The sequence below is a fragment of the Triticum dicoccoides genome, chromosome 3B (genome assembly GCF_002162155.2).
Source record: "Triticum dicoccoides isolate Atlit2015 ecotype Zavitan chromosome 3B, WEW_v2.0, whole genome shotgun sequence".
Taxonomy (NCBI): domain Eukaryota; kingdom Viridiplantae; phylum Streptophyta; class Magnoliopsida; order Poales; family Poaceae; genus Triticum; species Triticum dicoccoides.
In genome coordinates this window covers 575,411,975-575,418,256 of record NC_041385.1, presented here as the reverse complement: position 1 = coordinate 575,418,256, position 6,282 = coordinate 575,411,975, and the positions used below count along the sequence as shown (strand labels likewise).

Genomic DNA, 6,282 nt, shown 5'->3' with positions numbered 1-6,282 from the left:
AGCAGCTATGGCTCAGCACACGCACGAACCCGGCCAGGTTCATCCTCCTCCACCTCGGCGCGCCGGTGGTCCTCCGGCCGCCGATGTGTCATTCAGAAGAACAGAATCGGACCGTGCGGACTGGGGCGGGTCTCATCTTTTCATCAGTCTTTGACGCACGTACGCTACGTGCGTTGCATTGCATGCTTGCCGGCCAGCCGCGCATTCCACTTCCACGGTTGGCTGTTTGGCATCTCCAGGAGCCACACGAGGAGCACGGTGCACGGATGAGATCGATGGGGGCCTTCCAAATCTGATGAGCCAAGAACAAGACGTTAACTCGTAGTACAATCTTGCAATGCACCCAGACGTAATGCGATTCCGCCGTAAGCGAAGCGAACAGAAAATCGGCGAAAGGGGGTGCTCGACTGCTCATGCCGCTCCCCCTCGTGGTGTGACCCCCACTATGTACGTAATGGCGTTATGCTAGATGTTCGATGCTGCACTAGGATGGTTGGTTGCTGTGATTGATGACTGGGAGTCTGAGATCTTAATTCAAGTGTTGGCACTGACAGGAGGACAATCTTGTTACATAGATGTCCTCAGTGTTTGAATCTGATGCAACCACGGACATGATACACCTACACACAAAAATTACAAAGAGATGAGAAGTACGTCAGGACTTTCTTTAACAGTGATGAAAGTCGGCAGAGGCACCAAATTCATTGAGCTCAATAACAGTTTGCAGCATGTATGGACTAAGGGAGTTACTCAGAAATTTAGAGTGTAGTATATGAGTTTTGATCCGTCCATTAGCAACATTTGAGGCCCGGTCGAAGATGACAATGCACAGCTCAAGGCTCAATGTAGACACACTGAAAGGCTCCAAAGACGGGCTCCAGTTTCAGCCCATGCTGACAGGCTGAGTGAGCCTAAAAATCCATTGTGCATTAGTGCCTTGCAGCCAGATCACTAAGGCCCATAAGCTTCTCCAGTGCTTGATAGTTGAAACATCCAAGAAAATATCCTGCAAAAGAGCATCGTTAAAGTCAGTAAGCACATGGTTTCCCCAGAAAAAAGCAGCACCGTTCTGCCACCTACTCCCTCCGTTCCAAATTACTCGTCGCTGAAATGGATGTATCTAGAACTAAAATACATCTAGATACATCCATATGTGCGACAAGTAATTCGGAACGGAGGGAGTAGGTCTTAACTGAACTGAAAGGTAACTTCATGTAGCAAGGATGTGAAACTGTTTACTGTGGTTTGCTATTTTACTCTCTTTAGGAATAGGGAACATATGGATCCTATCGAGCTCCAGGTCGCGGGCTGCTCATTTGTCGGCTTAAGATTTGTCCAGTTGGTCAAGCATCGTTTTATGCATCTATAGCTTCTGGGAAATTATGCACGTTTGAACAGGGATAGGTGACCCAGACTGCAGGGGGACTGCCAGTGGGCCCAAGGATCTCAGTTTGGCATAAAAGCGATTGAAAATATCTTCTAATCAGTGGTACAGCACTGCCCATTGACCTCAACCTCCTACAAGAAAATTGTAGCAGACGGAGCTTCCTCCTTCTTCAACAACAGAAAGGAAGACCAGCATTTCCATGGCCGAACCTGTGCTTGCTTCTTTGATCCATGGCTTAGGCTCCCTGCTTAGCAGCAGAGCAACCGACCATGGCCGGCGCCTCTGGGCCGTATGTCGTGATGTCGGATGGCTCCGCGATGAGCTCCACAGCATGCAGCTCTTCCTTCACGAGATGGAGGTTTGCAGCATTGAGGGCAGCGTCGCCAGAGAAGCATGGATCGACCAGATGAGGGACATCATGTCCGACTCGGAGGACGCCATCGACATCTTCGACGCCAGGCAAGTACAAGGCTGCTGTGTTCTTGGTAAGCTGAGATCAAGGCATGATGTCGGGGCTCGGATCAGGCGTATCCGGGCTCAGCTGAGTGACATCTCCCGTCGCCGACTGGAGTATGCAGTTGAAAGACCTAGAGAGTCAAGTGATAAGTGGATCCATGGTCTTTTAGCCTCATCTCCGATGGTTCATGACATAGATGTTGTAGGCCTGGATAAATATCTGGATGTGTTGCTTCGGCATATCTTGGATGGAGGCTCAGAGTCGGAGCTAAGTGTCATATCCTTGGTTGGCATGGGAGGTGTTGGGAAGACCACACTTGCCAAGAAGGTGTACACCAACCCGGACGTGAAGAAGCATTTCGAATGCTGCGCGTGGATCTACGTGTCGAAAACGATGGAGCTGCGCTCTATCCTCTGTGAGATGGTCAAGGGGCTGATGAGGATCCCCTCTGCAGAGGCGAGCTCCCTCTGTGAGAAGCAGCTCCAAGAATTGCTCTTGAGTGGCCTTGGCTGTAAAAAGTTTCTGCTTGTGTTTGATGATGTCTGGGACAGAGGGTTGTGGGATATCATCAAGCTAGTACTGCCCAGAAATTGCAGCGGGAGCCGAGTGCTTGTGACGACTCGGAATGCCGCTGTGTCTGGCTCAGTTGAAGGTGCAAAGAGCACTGTACAGCAGCTTCAGCCATTGCCATTTGAAGATTCCTGGAACTTGTTTTGCAAAAAGGCATTCTTGCAGGATGGAATATGCCCGGACGCTGTAAAGGAAACTGCTGAGGACATTGTGAAGAAATGTGTTGGTTTGCCTCTTGCTATTGTTGCTGCAGGGAGTATGATGTCCGGGAAAGAACAAACAGATACTGAGTGGAAAAGTGTCCTGGCAATCATTCAGAAGGATCTAAGCAATGGTCAAATGGGAATTCAGCAGACACTGCTATCAAGTTATAGGGACCTCCCACACCCATTGAAGCCATGTTTTATGCTGCTCTCTGTAATCCCATATAAGTCACAGATCTCCCGAAAGAAATTAGTTCGGTTATGGATTGCTGAAGGGTTTGTGAAAGAAAAGGCTGATGAGGCACTTGAAATTACTGCAGAGAAGTACCTCATGGAGCTGATCAACAAAAGCATGGTAGAAGTGGCAACGGCAAGCATCAGTGGGAGAGTAAAAGCATGCAGAGTTCATGCTCTTCTTCATGATCTTGCCATTTGGCTGTCTGAAAATGAGAAATTTTCCATCATCTGTGCTGATAAAGGCCCAAGTGTTAGTGATCGGCGCGTATCACTGCAAATGCCTCATGTATCATTCAGCAATGAACGCAAGAAAAGATTGGATCTGTTTTCATGTTCAATGACAGTGCACCAACTGCAATTAAATGCAATGTTATTTCAAGGAGCTTTGGTCTGGTAAGAATTCAGGATTTTGAAGATGGTAACATGCTAGAACTTCCAAAAGAGATCGGAGGCTTAGTTCACTTGAGGTACCTTGGACTAAGGGGAACGAAGTTGAAGAAGCTCCCAAGAACAATGAATAAGCTCTATCACTTGCAAACTCTTGATATCAGGAAGACTCAGATGAAGAGAATCACGTTTCAAATCAAATGTTTAAGAAATCTACGACATCTAGAGATGAAACAAGATGACCAATGCATCCAGACCCCGATAGGATTTAATCAGCTTGACAAACTCCAGATATTAACTGGGTTGCAAGCAAGCACAGCCGTGGTTTGTGAGATTGCAAGCCTTACCCAGCTGAAGAAGCTTTCGATAGAGGATTTAGAAAATGAAGATGCCAAAGAGCTATGCTCTTCTGTGAACAATATGAAGGAACCATCATACCTATCCATCTTCCCTAGCGATGGCACCAGGCCACTTGACCTTGCAATGTTGGAACCTTCTTCATGTCTACAGAAGCTGCATCTAGCTGGATCTTTGCAGACATTGCCAAATTGGTTTGCTCAACTACACAACCTTACAAAGCTGCGCTTGAGCTTCTCACAGCTGGAAGATGACCCGCTTTCAGTTCTTGTTCGATTGCCAAATCTGCTGTTCCTCCAGCTGAACAATGCATACAAGGGGAAAGTAATGAGATGCTGCCGTTCCGGTTTTCTAAAGATGAAAATCTTCATCATAACTGAACTTGAGGAACTGGAGCGGTGGGATGTTGTTGATGGAGCAATGCCATGTGTTCAAGAAGTGTGGATCATGTCATGTGCAAAGCTGGCAGCTATTCCTGCTGGGTTCCAGTCACTTGCTACATTGCAGAGGTTGAGATTGGTGGGCATGCCAAGCTCCTTTCTTGGTAAATTGGGGGATAGTGGGGACGATTTTATAAGGGTCAAACATATTCCTTCTATCCAGATCATTCAACAGTTTGGGCATCCCTAAAATTGTCCTGCAAATAAGACTTGAAGATGATGATGATATCTTAAGAGTTGACAAGACTTGAAGATGATGATATCTTAAGAGTTTTTTTCCCTTTTGTGTGTGTGTGTGTGTCGCCATGACAGTGACAGCTTGGTTATTTTCCGTGTGCCATGCTTCGCTTCCTATGATCAGCAGAGCCTCCACTGCCTCGCTGCTCCCTCTACCGGTTAAAAACTATGTGTACATTTTAGCTGAAAGGTGCCCTTATGTTTAATCTTTAAGCCCCAATGTACCATAAACAAGCTTCTTCGAATATGTTAGCAATCAGTAGAATTGCTTGTTGTAAATTTGTAATTATGAGATATTAGAAGGTTTTTATATTCAGGCAAACTGGATTGCACAACAATATTTAGACAGATACTGATATAGCATCAAGAAAAGTACATGTTTTATTCCGAAACTCGTGTAAATTATGCATAACAAATGGCAGAGAATTTTATCTTCTGCAGTAGTTGTACATTACTAGTACCTCATGTTCCTCTTGACAAATGCTTCTCCGGTGAAGCAGCAAAGTATAGGTGCGTTTGATATACTCATCCAAAGCTGATCAATTAACGCAGCAGAAGAGCAATTCGTTCACAATTAGTAGGTTATCCATATCATCTAGCTTTCTCTTTTAGCAACCCAACTAGGTATTGTGCCGTGCTTCTTCCAAAAGTTTTTGCAGTCCTCTAATAACTTCAGATGTGTTAGCACGAGAGATGGTATATATAGAGAGAGGCATTTTAGCTCCCTGTCCAAAATTGTTTTCAATTTTTTTTCAGAAGTCAAATTTCAAAGCTTCCAAAATAAAACACATACATACATCTAGATGTGGTATAGATATACCGTATATGCACATTTTTTTTCAAAATATGTTCATTTGTAGGCAGCACATAAACAAAACAAACGTGTGGATCTATAACATTGACAGTACATCTATATAGATCCACATATTTGTCTTTTTTGTGTAACCTCAAATAAACATATTTATTTCTGAAAGTCTACAGGTATGTTACAAGTGTATATGTACTCATGGGACGAAAAAATCGGATTTCCTTTTCGAAACTTTATGAGAATGTGTTTTTCAATTTAAGAAAGAAAAACAGGCTCCAAGAAGCTCATTTAGTGATATTCGGGATAGTTTGTGCCTGCAATGAATAAGCTGTCAAGTGAGTGTGACAAATGCCCTGCTCACTAGCTGCTTTCACAGTTACCATAATCTGCATCCCTCTAATTTTCTTTTAAAAATAAATAACATGATCCGCAGAAGCAGTACACAAAACATAATAATCTGTGAAACAGTAGTAATCGCCTAGTTGTGATCAAACGGCGGTATTATGCCTATCATAAATTGCCAACTGACGATTCTCTTTCTGAACATTGTACTAGATTCGAATCACGTTTCTGAAGTCATGCGCATGGTCATGAATTGCATCCTCTAACAGCATAGGGCCGGGCGGCTAGGGTTAACTACCTTTTGCCCCATCTGTGCAAACCATACAAATTTGTGCAAGAATTAGCAGCAGAGACTCACGGCGCGTGCAATGCAGAGTAAGGGCCCCGCCGATTGAAACGCTGCCGTCCGGGTGTAGCGGCTGCTGCACCTTCGTCCGGACGCCCCAAGCCGGAGGGCTCCGGCGACGCTAACCGCTGGGCTGCGGCTGGCCACGCCGGCTTCAGTCGCGCAACACGCTCGCTCGACTCCAGTTGGCGAGCGGCGCGTGGCAACATCGCGAGCGTGAGAAGACGGGGCCGACGGCGGCTGTGGTTTCGACTTTCGAAGCCCGGCATCTCCAAGGGCGGCCCTAGTCCACATTTGTCTCGGTTTGTCCGTTTGGGAATTTGCCCAAAACCTGAGCACCTCCAACCGGACCCACACTCCAGACGGACAGCCTGGACACGGCTCGGACAAAAAACATCACCCTTTTTTTTAGGGTCCCGATAACTGCCACACGTGTGGTGTATCGGGTAGTTGTGCCACACGCCTCGTGTGGCATGGACAGCAACCAGCCCACACACCTACGTGTGGGCAA

At 46.1% G+C, this 6,282-nt stretch overlaps 1 long non-coding RNA gene across 1 annotated transcript; it reads right to left on the bottom strand.

The window, feature by feature from the left end:
• Window positions 1–644: 644 nt before the first annotated feature.
• On the bottom strand, window positions 645–6,048 carry LOC119277170. The gene is made up of 2 exons (XR_005136964.1): window positions 5,784–6,048; window positions 645–1,006 (listed from the first exon to the last, which is right to left on the bottom strand). It is a non-coding gene; the product is annotated as an uncharacterized LOC119277170 (long non-coding RNA).
• Between the last annotated feature and the right edge of the window lie 234 nt (window positions 6,049–6,282).